General features: G+C 42.4%; 1 protein-coding gene across 1 annotated transcript in view; it reads left to right on the top strand.

Moving 5' to 3' along the window:
• LOC140210509 (solute carrier family 12 member 5-like) overlaps nucleotides 1-14951 on the top strand; it is a 347453-nt gene that overhangs the window by 141913 nt on the left and 190589 nt on the right. The gene's annotated exons all lie outside the window — the stretch shown is intronic.

Genomic DNA, 14951 nt, shown 5'->3' with positions numbered 1-14951 from the left:
GCTGACCTGCTGCAGCATTTTGTCTGTGTAAAGAACTTACCTCTGACATCACCTTATAATTTCCTCCAATCGCCTTAAATGTATCAATTATTATTTGTCATATTAGATTACAGTATATAAATATTAATTAGTATTAATTAAATAATTGAATTAAATTAAAAATAAGAATGGCTTTTGTTTTCTATTTTATCCTACAGTTTCTTTTCTCTAGCTCATAGATTCGATTTTGGTGGAGCTAGTTTATGCAACACTGTACCATCACATTCCTGTCAATCTTCCCTCTCCTATGACAGAGTTCTGCTGTGCAGTCAGCGCCTCAACTAAGCACAGCTGAAAGCTGTCAACTCAGGTCTGAAAACTTACAGTATTGGAGAAATGAGTAAATCAGTCTTACCTCTGTCCAACTATAATGAAACAAAAACATGCTAAAACTACTAGAATCAAAATCAGAATCAGGTTCATTGTCCCTGTCCTGTATGAAGTGAAATTTGTTGTTTTGCAGTAGCAGTACAGTGCAAGACATAGAAGTTTGGTATATTACAATAAAATATATAACAAATGAAGTGGAATAGCAAAGTGGTGTTCATGGGTTACTATAATTTACTAAGTATTAAATAGTGCAAATAGTGAGGTAGTGTTCATGGACTGATCAAGAAACTGATGGCAAAGGGGAAGAAGCTGTATCTGAATTGTTGAGTGCGAGTCATCAGGCTTCTGTATCTCCTCTTTGATAGCAGTAATGAGAAGAAGGCATGTCACAAATGGTAATGTGGAAAAATCTCCAGGTAGTAGGTTGCCCTGCAGCTGAAGATCAAGGAAAATAACTTCTGACAACCCGAGTCGGAATGTTAATCTTAGTTGACATTCACGTTTAGGATTTCCCTAAAGTCCGCCTGAGATCAATTGTGTCCATCCTACTGCATTTCATACTCAGTCTGATTGTTTTATTCTTGTTTGACTGGTGACATTTTCAAAGAGTGAAGGTTGATTCAAATCAAGTCTATACCCTTCAGAGAGAAGGCAGAGGGGATTTGCCAGTCTCAGTCAGAGATGTGAAGCTTCATTCAATTGATTAGGCGGGATTGTTCTCCTTTGTACAGAGAAGCATAAGGAGTAATCCATCAGCTGTCTTGGCAGAGTAAATGAAGAGAAACTTGTTTCTCTGGCAGGTAAACTGATATCCACACAGATGACAGAGGGGAGAGCTGGGGCATATTTTTAATGCACCTTGCTTCTGGCAAGATGGCGGTGCAACTGGTCACAGCATCTTCTACAGGAACAACAAAAGGAGCTACCGTTCTAATTAAACTAATGATCACAAGATCCTGCTATACGTTAAGATCTTAAAATACTGCAGGTCTACACCATCAGTGAGCTGCTCGCTGGCGGAAAAAATAAAGGAGCTGAACAATGTGCTGCTGCCTGAATCAATGGAGGCTGAAAGTCAAATATCGATTGGCCGTCATGGTCACTTTTCTTGTGATCACAAGCCCCTTTGGGCATTGTTGATCTGGTATGCCGCAAGTTTTGGATGAGAGCAGGGGCAGATAGCAAGCTCCCTGGCCTCAGTCATGGTAAGGACTAGGCCTGAAGCCGCGGTGTCACCCGTTTGCAGCCGCCGGAGTGAGGAAACGAAGCCATTGAGCTTCACTGGGGGCAGCGTGGCACAGTGTCCAGAATGGAGTCGGTGATGCCCTTCTAGGGTTTCACCTGGCAGAAGACAAGCTCCGTTGTGGTCGACTGCAGATTTTTTCGGCAGGACGCAATGCACTCGGGCCTCAAGCTGTGGCGTCGCTGGCTTTGCAGCCGTTATGGGGGGGGGATCCATCTGAGATGTCACATTCTACTGGGGGCAATGCAGCACAGTGAGGTTGATTGAAGATTTCAGTTGGTCTGAGGGGTCTGGAAAATATGCATACATATTTGTTTGGTTTTACTATAAGTGCCTGTATATTGCAAGGACTCGGCCTCTAAGCCATGGTATTGCCTAGTGGGCATCGGGACCGGTCAAGAGATGATCTTGGTGGGGTGGGATGTCTGGGCTATATATATTCATATTCTGCATCGTTGTACTTTTACTAATATTCTCTATGTGCTTGTATGTGCAACGACTGAACTTCAAACCTGCGACGTTGCCTGAATTTTTACTAATATTCTAGATGGGTTTGTTGACTCGTATGTGCATGGGCTGGACATCAAGATGCGGTGTCACATGGGTGGGAGGGTGCGCCAGGGCTCTTTTATCCCACAAATGTGTTCTTGTGTGTGACTGTTGGGAATGTGTTTTAGCACCTTGACCCTGTAGTAACTCTGTCTTGGGTGGCTGTATTCATGAGTATTCATGTATGGTTGAATGACAGTTAAACTTGAATTATGATTCAGTTCGTTTCATTTAGAAGGCACTGCCAAAGTGGGTGTTGGAATTAGATACCGTAGCAACTCAGTAATGGAATTGCATAAGTAATCTGAAAGGCAAATATATTCTTGTTGTAAACACAACAGATTCTGCAGATGCTGGAAATCTAGAGTAACATACACAAAATGTTGGAGGAACTCAGCTTCTGAAAGCAATAAAGATTCAAGCTGCCTGACCTACTGAGTTCCTCTGGCATTTTTTGTGTGTTACTCTAAATATACTTGCTTATGGGGATAGAGCAAGAGACCAGGGCTATGGGATACAAGGAAAAATGCTGGTGGTTTGCAATGAACCCTCAGCGGGTCAGACAGTATCTGGGGAAAGAGAAACAGCAATCACTCCTCCAAAGTCACTGGAGCTACTTTGCAATACACATCTTAAAATTCTTTCTTTGCTTCGAGCCATAAGAATAGTGGTGAATGACAAAAGCTGCCTGGTCCAAATATCTCCGCTTTTCAACAAATCATGAACACTTTGATCTCACAAAGATATCATTCCTCTTATCTACTCTCCCAGTGGAAGTGTAAATGCACAACAAAGTAGCAAGGGAATTCTCCCTAACTCCAGAAATATCATGCACAATTTTGCCATATTAATCTAAGTTTGCAAAGACACCCTTCAACCTGATAATAGCAGACTGATAAAAATAGGATCATTGTGTCAAACGGAGTATTTTTGTTATCTATACATGTACTTTCCAGATAATCATTATGACTTTATTCAATTTATCAGATATTTGTGTAGCAATCTTCTTAAAAATGCTCTAATCATTCTCATCTCCAATTCACCTGAAGTTTACTGATATTGCCCTCAAGTTCTGATTTCAATGTTTAAAAACAACAGACCAAACCACTTGCATTGCTGTTCTTTTCAGGATTCATATGTTTTTTAAGTTATTTTTTTCAGTGAAAGAATGAGAAAGAGACATATACCATGAAATTTAAAAAGGCAAACACGAGGAATTCCGCAGATGCTGGAAGTTCAAGCAACACACATCAAAGCTGCTGGTGAACGCAGCAGGCCAGGCAGCATCTCTAGGAAGAGGTACAGTCGACGTTTCAGGCAGAGACCTGACAAAGGGTCTCAGCCCAAAACGTCGACTGCATCTCTTCCTAGAGATGCTGCCTGGCCTGCTGCGTTCACCAGCAAATTTGATGTGTGTTACCATGAAATTTGTTGTTTTGCAGGAACAAGATCATACAAGACATAAAAATTACTGTGAGTTACAATAAAAACTAAATAAACAGTGCAAGAGAGGAATAATGAGGTAATATTCATGGACCCAAGAGATGCTGCAGATACACAAAATGCTGGAGGAGCTCAGCAGGTCAGGCAGCATCTATGGAGGGGAATAAACAGTGGATGGAGGGTCTCGGACCAAAATATCGAATGTTTATTCCCTTCCATTGATCCTGGCTGACCTGCTGAGTTCCTCCAGAATTTTGTGTGTGTTCGTGGACTACTCAGAAATCATTTGGCAGAGGGGGGAAAGCTGTACCTAAAATGTTGAGTGTCAGTCTTTCAAGCTCCTGTATCTAATGGGAAGCAATTGTTAGGAGAGAAATCAGATTAATCATTCCGTTTTCTGCCCTGAAAGTGAGGTTCTAATTCTTCTCCATCTACTCTGCACCTTCTCAAGAGGTATTGAATTGCCCCAGGGCATCAAAGATGATGGGCAGACAGCAGGATAATAGTTTGAGAGGGATAATAAATCAACTGTGATGGAAAGGCAGAGCAGACCAGATGGGTAAATGGCCCAATTCTGCTCCATGTTTTATAGTTAGGACTTTATTCTCTGGACCGTAGAAGGATAAGGAGAGATTTGGTGGAAGTGCACAAAATAATGAAGGCCAGAACATAGGTTGAGGGTGAAAAGTAAAAGATTTAAGGAGGAACTTCTTCACTTAGAGGGCAGTGTGAGTATTGAACAAGCCGCTAGTAGAAGAGGTGCATGTGGGTTTGATTGAAACATTTGGATAAGTACATGAAGAGGTACATAGGAGAGTTATGGAGGGCTATGGTCCAGTTGCAGGTCGATGTGACAAGGCAGTTCAGCACAGAGCAGATGGGCACATCTGCCTTCCTTGCCGCTGACTCAAACTGCAGGTTAACCTTTAGGGAATCCTGCACGTTTCCAAATTTCTTTGCACCTCTGATTTCTGAATTTACTCCCCATTTACAAAATAGTTTTTATTCCGGCTTTTATTCATTCTACCAGAGTGCATGACCATACACTTCCCTACACTGTATTCCATCTGCCACTTCTTTGTCCATTCTCCTAATTTGTCCATGTCAATCTGCAGACTTCCTACTTCATCAACACTACCTGTCCCTCCACCTATCTTTTCTTTTGTCCACAAACTTGGCCGCAAAGCCATTATTTCTGTCATTCAAATTGTTAACATATAATGTAAAAAGCTGCAGTCCCAACATCATCCTCTGCGAAACAACACTGGTCCCCTTTATTCCCATTCTTTGCGTTCTGTCTGTCAGCCAATCATCTATCCACGCTACACACATCAAAGTTGCTGGTGAACGCAGCAGGCCAGGCAGCAACTCTAGGAAGAGGTACAGTCTCTGCCTGAAACGTCAACTGTACCTCTTCCTAGAGATGCTGCCTGGCCTGCTGCGTTCACCAGCAACTTTGATGTGTGTTGCTTGAATTTCCAGCATCTGCAGAATTCCTGTTGTTTGCATCTATCCACGCTGGTATCTTCTCTTAATATCATGGGTTCATAGAGCACTACAGAACTCAAACAGGCCCTTCAGCCCATTTCAAGAGGATGAGAATATATAAGCAGGAATGTAATGCTAAGGCTTTAATCACAACACACTTGTAGTATTGTGAGCAGTTTTGGGCCCCTTGTCAAAGAAAGGTTCTGCTGTCATGGAAGAGAGTCCAAAAGAGGTTCAAGAGAATGATCACAGAATGAAGGAGTTAATGTATGAGGACTGTTTGATGGCTCTAGGCCTGGGCCTGTACTTGCTGGAGTTTAGAAGAATGAAGAGGTATCTCATTAAAAATATTGGAAGTCCTAGATAGAGTGGACATGTAGAGGATGTTTCCTATAGTGGGAGAGCCGAGGACCAGAGTGCTCCACTTCGGGATACAAATCATCCCTTTAGAACAGAGATGAGGAGAAATTTATTTTGCTAGAGGGTGGTGAATCTGTGTAATGCATTGCCACAGACGGCTGTGGAGGCCAAGTCAAGTGGATGTTGACAGAGTTTTGATTAGAAAGGGTGTCAAAGGTTACGGGGAGAAGGCAGGATGATGGCATTGAGGGGGAAAAATAAATCAGCCATGGTGAAATGGTGGAGTAGACTGGATGGCTGAATGGACTAATTCTGCTCCTATGTCATATGGTCCTATGTACAGCACAGTCCTCACTGATGACACCTTCCTCAATGTCTCCTGAGACAACCTCCAAACCTCTGCTGGTCCAACGTGAGGTCCAATATTCTTGTTTATGAAAGGGGGGAGTTGCTGTGACGGTTGAGAAAGGCACAGACAGCCTGTGCCAAATTTGTTTATGAGGATTGTGGGCCAATATTATCAAGCCTTAAATCTCCCTTTTAAGAGAGCACTGATAGTAGACAGGCTGTGGATACAAATACATTACCAAGTGCCAGCCCAGACCACACAGGGGCATGGTATCCTATATCAGATGAATTATTCATCTGTTGTGTATGCCAAAAAGCACTAATGCAATAATAGGAGTTTTGCTTAATTGAGAACCAGCAGTACCAATTATATTTTTGGAAGCTTTCAGCATGGCTTTCAAATTTCTGAATGCTCGTAAGAGTTTCAGGCTTGAGGTAAGGTACTGACTGAGAATCCAGGCTAGGAAGCTTGCCACAAAAACTCAAATTGTTTGTGGCAAATTATTCACAGCAATTTACAGACCACATCCTTTAGTAGTCTTCGACTATGCCGAGATTTGTCACCAGTTTTCGATGAAACTAAGCTGCCTCCTGGCTCCTGGCAGTGGTGTGATAATCTCACTCCTCAAGGTCCAATGTGACACTTGGAGTACTGATGCACCTTCCTGTCTGGAGAGTCTGAGGCTGGAGACCTTTTATATTTTGAACAATAATTTCAGACCAGCAATAATTTATTGCAATCCTTTTACATCTGTGTATCATTACTTCTATTCAAGTTGACAGGTCAGGAGGTTTAAAATCAGCCACCAATCTGCACTGTAACCAAAAGTGCAGGTTATTACAATTTCATAACCTCTTCTTGGAAATCTGCCAATTATTATTTTCATGTTCAGTGATCAAGTAAATCCTCTAAAAGTTTTGATTTATGCCTCGCAGTGGTTTGATCACAAAAATAATGAAAATATTGCAGGTACTGAATTTCTGCAATAAACACAGCAATTGCAGCAAGCCTTTTGCCCAAAGGAAGAGGGGAGAAGAATGTTTGGGGCAGAGTGTGGTTGATCTTTGATTGTGCTAGCTGCTTTACTGAGGCACTGAGGACCGTCACCTTGCCATGGTTGAGAGGTTTATGAGCTCCTGAGATCCCGAGATCTCCATGCCACTGGACCTTGATCCCAATCTGTCCATGCATCAGCCTCCCCATGTTAAACAAAGTCATTGCACTCGATAAAGGGAATAACCCGATGGGAGAACATCATGTTTGATTTGAGTCATCACACTCCCGACTACTGAGGCAGCAAGTCCAGGCAGAGTCCATAGAGGGGAGGCTGGTTTCCGTGATGTGCTGAGCTGTGTCCATCACTCTCTGCTGTTCCTGCAGTCACAGGCAGAGCAGCTGCCATCATGCATCCAGTTAGAATGCTTTCTGTGGTGCATTAATAAAACAATTTAGAACATGGTTGAGGAGAAATTTCTTCAGCCAGAGGGTGGTGAATCTGTAAAATTCATTGCCACAGACAGCTGTAGAAGCCAAGTCATTGGGTACATTTAAAGTGAAGATTGATAGGTTCTTGACTAGTAAGGGTATCAAAGTTTAAGAGGAGAACGGGGTTGAGAGAGAATAATAAATCTGCCATGATCGAATGGTGGGGCAGACTCAATGGGCTAACTAGCCTAATTTTGCTCCTGGGTCTTATGGTCACATGGGATAGTTGCGACAAAGAGTTCAGCTGCATTTAGTGGAGCTCGATAAACAAGAGGAAGCAGGGAACACAAGGATATGCTGATTTTGCTTGTTTAAAATGGGAGGCAGTGAATCACATGAAACATAAATGATGGCTGAGTGGGATGATCTAATTCTGATTGTGTTCTCTATCTAATTCCATATCAATTCCTTGCAAAGCCTGCACTCAGCCCAACTGCCTCCAGACTTCAAGGGCACACACAATTCTGGTAGTATTGCACAGGTCTGACTTGAATCTGTAAATAAAAAATGTCATGCTTTCGATATGGGAAGAGATTAATACATGTAATCTGGAAGTCTTGTGCATGGATTCAAATTATGGGAGTTCTTGCACTTTGAATTTTAGACTCTTTAATGTCTGCCGCTAGTGAAATTTGATTTTCCGCATTAGCACTGCTTTGGGAAAGGACACAAAGTACATGTTGCTCATAGCTGATTACAAGCTTGATTTGTTAAGGGCTTTTACCCTGCGAGCAGCTATCATACTAATGGTCAGAGGAGCTCTGAATATTAGAGGTCTCATTGTTGCTGTAGTTAAAATATGTTTCTGACATGTTTTCTATTGTTTATTTCTGAAAATGCTGAAATGTGCTTTGCACACTTTGTTTCTTGATTGCTTTAATTTTATTATAGGATGTCATCTTTGTGAGCTAACCTTTGTTAATAAGCTGTGTGTGAGTGCTGCTTGGAACTGCTAGCCAGTTGTGAAAATTCAATAATAATACAAATTCAACTTTAAATAATATAAATTTAATAATAGTATTAAAAATAGAAAAAAAAAACAAATGTTTTCAGATGGACAGCTAAAACATGCTCATTTACAGACATTAAATTAGAGATCTTACCATTCATGTGTTTTAGTTGAGCATGCACTCATTGGACATTGTTAATGAAATAGGTGTGTGGTGATGGGCGGAAGGGCCTCTATCCATTCTACACGATCCCATGTCTATATTAGAGGGGAACTGTGATCGCGATGCATAATCCGCACTTGGCCTCTTTTTTTCACTGATGGGTTTACCTGGATTAATCTGGTAGGCTGAATTGTGGATGATAATTGTGAAGCTCGTGCTACCTACAGGTCAAGACCTTTTGAATTCTGGCCAGCATTAGATGAGTACTGGGGCTTGTAAAGGAGGGGAGGGGGAAGTACAAAGGAGATGATTTATAGAAGAGAGCAACCAGCTATGTTTCTGAGGAGTTTAGAGGGAAGAAAGATTAAATAAATGTTTTTATGTCTTGTATAAATGACCCGTAATTGTCTTGGAAAAGCTGGGCAGTAAATCCATATTATATTTTCCTAATTCCTGTCCAATTTTATTTCAGAATTGGATCTGGAATTGGTTTATTATTGTCACGTGTAGCGAGATACAATGAAAAGCTTGTCTTGCGTACTGTTCATATAGATTAGATCATTACACAGTGCATTGAGGTAGAGCAAGGTTAGATAATAATGCAGAATAAAATGTAACAGCTGCAGAGAAAATGCTGTGCAGTTAGACAATAAGGTGCAAAATCATGATGGTGTAGATTGTGAGGTCAAGAGCTTAATTTATCGTACTAGGAAACCATTTAATAGTCTTATAACAGTGGGGTAGAAGCTGTCCTTGAACCTGCTGGTACAAGCTTTCAGGCTTTTGTATCTTCTGCCTGATGGAAGAGGAGAGAAGAGAGAATGTGGGTGGTGTCTAAAGTCCCAATTTGCCTATGCTGGGTTCTCAATTCTCATTGGGAATTTTCCAACACAGCCCCATGTGGGACAGTTTACAAGAAGATCTTATAAATCAAAATTAGCTTCCCTAACATTAAGTTTTGACCAGAAAATAAGTATAACAATAGGCCTGATTTTTCTGGCAGTAATGAAAGCAAACTTCAGTTAATGTGTGGTTTGCTCACGGCGCGAGAAACTGCAGAGTTGTGGACACATGACAGAAATCAGCCTCCCCCCATGGACTCTGCCTACACTTCTTACTGCTTCAATAAAACAGCCAATCTAATTCAACACACCACTCGAAGCATTTCAGCACAAAACATTAACTCTTTAGTCTCCTCCACAGATGCTACCCAACTTGCTGAGTCCTCCAGCATTTTATGTGTGTTGCTCAATATTTATTGATGTTTTATTTCACCGGGTTTAATCAGTACTCTATCACTTTTAACTCCTGTTGACAAATAATCTTGTATCCATGAATAGACATCCTTGCATAATTCAGCAATGACTCATTAGGTTTTCTCCGAACTTAAATATTTTATACTCTGCTACAACATGTTGTCAGCTCATTTATATTTTATACATGGATCATTTTATTTTAATCACAACTTTACACATTGAGTGTCCTGACAAACTCTGAATGACTGTTCTTTAACCTACTCCCACATATGTCCAGAATGAGTGGGCAACAATTTAGCAGGCAACAAACAATATCAGATTACTGACTTTGGTCAAGAAAACAAAATGCTGAGTTGTTTTTGAATGGTGAGAGATGCGGAAGTGTTGAAGCACAAAAGCACCTGGGTGTTCCTCTATACAAATCGCTGAAAGCTAGCATTCAGGTGAAGCTTCAGGAGTTTAATGAAAAAGTAGAGATGTTTTAGCATGATTACATATTGACAATATTGTCCACAATGCTGGTGTCCTTATCTAAAAACCATTAAATTACTCTGAAGAGAGTGCAACAAAGATTGATTATACGGACTACTGGATGGTGGGTACATTATATGAAAAAATATTGAGTGAATTAGGGCTTTATTCTCCCCAGTTCAGAAGAATAAAAAGTTCAGAGTAAATTTATTTTCTAAGTATGTAGAGTTCACCATATACTGTACTACTCTGAGATTTATTCAATTGCAGGTATTAACAGTAGAAAAGAGAAATACAATGGAATCAATGACACACTACATGCAAAGACTGACAATCAACCAATGAGCAAAAGACAAACTGTGCAAATACATAATAATAATAATAATAATAATTAATAAATAAATAAATAATTCTGAGCACATGAGGTGAAAGCGAGTTCAATGGGCTGTGAAATCAGGTCAGGGTTGAGGTGAGTGAAGTCATCCATGTCAGTTTAGGAGCCTGATGGTTGAAGGGTAATAACTGTTCCACACCCCCATGATGTGGCTGAACCTGGTGACCTTATTAAAATGCCTAACTTATTGGGATTGACAAGGTACTTGCAAGACTGATGCTTTCCCTTGTGGCAAGTGTTTAGATCACACAGTTTCAAAATAACAGCTTGAACTGAAAATCAGGAGAAATTTCCTCACTCAAGCAGTGATCAATCTTTGAATTTCCCCACTCTGACGAGCTGCGGAAGCTCAGTCGTTGATTGTTTCCAAAACTGAGATCTCTGGATACTGGAGTTATCAATGTTTAGGAACAGGGCAGGAAAATGGCGTGTAAGGTTGGTCAGCCACGATCTTATTGAATGGCAGAGTGGTCTCAAGAAACTAACCCCCCTCCCCCTCTTTACTCCCAGCCTTCATCTGTGCTGGGTCTTCACCATTACCCTCCAACCCTCCTCTCTCTGAGGCAGAACGTTCTGTCCTCAATAATGGCCTCCCCTTTGTCCCCCTGCGCCCACACCTCAGTGAGTTTCACACCCGCCATGACGATGAGCTCTTCTTCTGCGGCCTCAGTCTCTGAGCCTATTTCTTTGGCAAGGACTCTCCACCCTGCACCAGCGACCCTTTCTCCTGTCTTCAACCCTCCTCCTCTTCCTGGACACTCTGCTCTGGTCTTCTGCCTGCTCTGGATCTTTTCATTGCTAATTGCCAATGGGACATCAACCATCTCGACTTCACCACGCCTCTCTCCAATTCCAACCTCACTCCTTCCGAACCCTCAGCTCAGCACTCCCTCCACACCAATCCTAACCTCACCATCAAACCCGCAGATAAGGGGGGTGCTGTAGCAGTCTGTCGGACTGACCTCTACCTTTCTGAAGCCGGCAACAACTGTCAAACACCTCTTCTTAGTTACCCCTCGAACAGGACCCCACTAAGGAGGACCAAGCCGACACCTTCTCCCACACCATCACCGGCCTTACTGACTCTGGGGATCTCCCATCCAATGCCACCAATGTCATTGTTCCCTCACTCTGCACCTCCCGTTTCTACCTCCCGCCCAAGATCCATAAACCTGCCTGTCCAGGTAGACACATTGTTTCTGCTTGTTCCTGCCCCACTGAATTTATATCTGCATCCCTCAACTCAGGTTTATCCCCCCGATTCAGTCCCTTCCTACCTACATTCATGACACTTCACATGCTCTTGATCTTTTCAATGATTTCAAGTTCCCTGGTCCTGGTGATCCAGAACTAAGGAGATGTCCACCTTTTTCAAAGAAAGGAGCTTCCCTTCCTCCACCATCAACGCTGCCCTCAACCGCATCACTTCCATTTCTCACACATCTGCCCTTACCCCATCCTCCTGCCACCCCACCAGGGATAGGGTTCTACCACCCCACCAGCCTCTGCATCCAGCACATAATTCTCTGCAACTTCCACCACCAAGTACACCTTTCCCTTCCCCGCTCTTACTGCTTTCCGCAGGCATCGCTCCCGACACGACTCCCTTGTCCATTCATCCCTCCCCACCGATCTCCCTCCTGGCACTTATCCTTGTAAGTGGAACAAGTGCTACACCTGCCCCTACACTTCCTCCCTCACTACCGTTCAGAGCACCAAACAGTCCTTCAAGGTGAGGTGACACTTCACTTGTGAGTCTGTAGGGGTCATCTACTGTATCTGGTGCTCCTGGTGTGGTCTCCTGTATATCAGTGAGACCAAAGCAGATTGGGAGACTACTTCGCCTAGCACCTGTGCTCCATCTGCCAGAAAAAGTGGGATCTCCCAGTGTCCACCCATTTTAATTCCACTTCCATTTCCCATTCTGACATATCAGTCCATGGCCTTCTCTACTGTTGTGATGAGGCCACACTCAGATTGGAGGAGCAACACCTTACGTGTCTGGGTAGCCTCCAACCTGATGGCATGAATATCGATTTCTTGAACTTCTGGTAATCCTCCCTCCTCAACCCCCCCCCCCACTCCTTCACCATTCCCCATTCCCATTTCCTTCTCTCACCTAATCTCCTTATCTGTCTATCATCTCCCTCTGGTGCTTCTCCCCCTTTTCTTTCTTCCATGACCTTCTGTCCTCTCCTATCAGATTTCCCCTTCTCCACCCCTGTATCTCTTTCACCAATCAACTTCCCAGCTCTTTACTTCACCACTGCCAGTTTCCCCTGTCACCTTGGTGTGTTTCTTCCTCCCTCCCCCAACTTTCTTACTCTGACTCCTCATCTTTTTTTTCCAGTCCTGATGAAGGGCCTCGGCCCAAAACGTTGACTGTGCGTTTTTCCATAGATGCCGCCAGGCCTGCTGAGTTCCTCCAGCATTTTGTGTGTGTTGCTCGGATTTCCAGCATCTGCAGATATTCTCTTGTTTGTCAGGAAACCAAATGGCTCTCCTTCAGCTCCTCTCTCTTGTCTTAACCTGCAGAGCAGCTGAACCTTAATTTTACAGCCTACACTATAGATCGGAAGTTTGAACAGCTTCCCTTGTCACCTGTTTCATTTGGAAATACAACAATCCTCTTGCTGCATGCGTAAAAAGGTAGTTTGATTTTGGCTCAGCATAGCTTAAAAATGTTACAACCCGAAGAGCTCATGTCCTGTTGTGGAAAAGGATAAAGTCAGTGAGGTTGGTGGCCATTTCAGGGTTTCCATGCAAAAGCAGAAGCTGATATTGTTACTAGAAAGTGGATAAAGTAAAAGGATTAGAAAATTAAAGAAAGCACAAAATGAACTTCAAGTCCAAGTCCAATCTGATACATATTTGAAAGCAGTGACAGGCTCAGGAGGTGAGTGGTGAACATGTGCTCCTGCAGCCTTTTCTGATGGCATATGCACGGTAATTTCATAAAAGTAGAGATTTTTTTTTTTTTAATTTTTTTTTTTTATTTATTTTTTTTTTATTTTTACTAAAAAATTAAAGAGAGAAAAACACACAAATTGTGTTAAGCAATTATCTCATCGATAATCCTCTAACATGTCATTGTATAGTTGTCATAATTTCTCTTTCTCATTTGTAACACCCTGGAAAAGGTTTTACTGCTAATGTTGTAGGGTGTTTCATGTAATGGGCTTTCTGTAGAAGTTGGCAGTGTTTGGGTTAAGGTTAAGGTAAGGAATGCCTAGGAATGTGTGTTATCCAATCGGGAGAGTGGAAATGGGAGAAGGTTTTAGAAAAGACTAGGGGAGCGGGTTTAGTGACTGACACCAGTGTAGGTCAAGGGTTTTGCTCAGCTGGAGTTGAGGAGAAAGACGCTGGAGAGAACTGGCCATAAGATTTGTTCCAGTGGGAAGGCGTGATTCAATAGAGTCCAAGGCACAGAGGTCTACCGAGGACCAGTGAATATGTCTTTTGGAAGACTTGTGCTCCAATGTGTGCACATTTGACTGTTTAATTATAATGGGCCCTTTTTGTTTTTTCTTTCTTTTCTTTACTAAATCTTTGGTTAAATTAATGTTCATAAATATACTTTCTTTATAATTGTATGCAGAGTATGATCTGTTATTTCATGCCAGCAGGCGATTGCCAGAGGAGAGTAAATCAGACAGCATTCACACAAACCAGTGTTCATTGTGGGGGTTCATCCGGAATTGAGTTCATTGGATGCAGTGTGATTGCCCTAAGCATTGATTAATTGGGTTTGTGCTTAAGCCTGTGTTAAACTATTGTACGGGAAAGTGATTAAGATACGTAGTTATGGACACCACGGGGATTAAGTGTTGGTGCGATTCAAAAAGATTACCTGGCTACTTTCCAACATGTCATGGAGATAACTGTTGGGGATATGAACATGCTTGAGGTGCTGGTGTACCTGGATGAGCTCATAGTTTTTGATCCACACAGGAAGAGTACGAGGCGAGGTTACTGAAGATGCCAGGCCACCTGAAAGTTGAAGGGTTAAAACTGTCTCTGGACATGTGCCAGTTCTGCAAGATGTCTGTCAACTATTTTGGGCACATAGTCTCATGCGATGGAGTAGTTATAGATCCATCAAAGATAGAGGCGGTGACCACATGGTCAAGGCCCAAGAGTAAGAGTGCTCTGTGCTCATTCCTTGGATTTTGTGGCTACTATCGGAGATTCATGAAGAACTACTCTAAAGAGAGTCACCCTTTGAATCAGCTTCTGTGCGGTTACCCTCCCTTGGGGAATAACGGGAGGAGGATGACAGGAGAGGATAGTAAAGACCATCTGAGCACTTCAGAGCCCTTTGGAGCAAGATGGGATGCAAAATATGAAGAAGCCTTTCAGTTGCTGAAGGAACTGCTGACAAAAGCGCTTGTGTTGGCCTTCATAAACCCTCAATTGTAGTATGTATTGCATA

The sequence above is a fragment of the Mobula birostris genome, chromosome 2 (genome assembly GCF_030028105.1).
Source record: "Mobula birostris isolate sMobBir1 chromosome 2, sMobBir1.hap1, whole genome shotgun sequence".
In the NCBI taxonomy this organism is placed as follows: Eukaryota; Metazoa; Chordata; class Chondrichthyes; order Myliobatiformes; family Myliobatidae; genus Mobula; species Mobula birostris.
The sequence above is the reverse complement of the archived record's forward strand: the minus strand, read 5'-3'. Positions and strand labels throughout refer to the sequence as shown.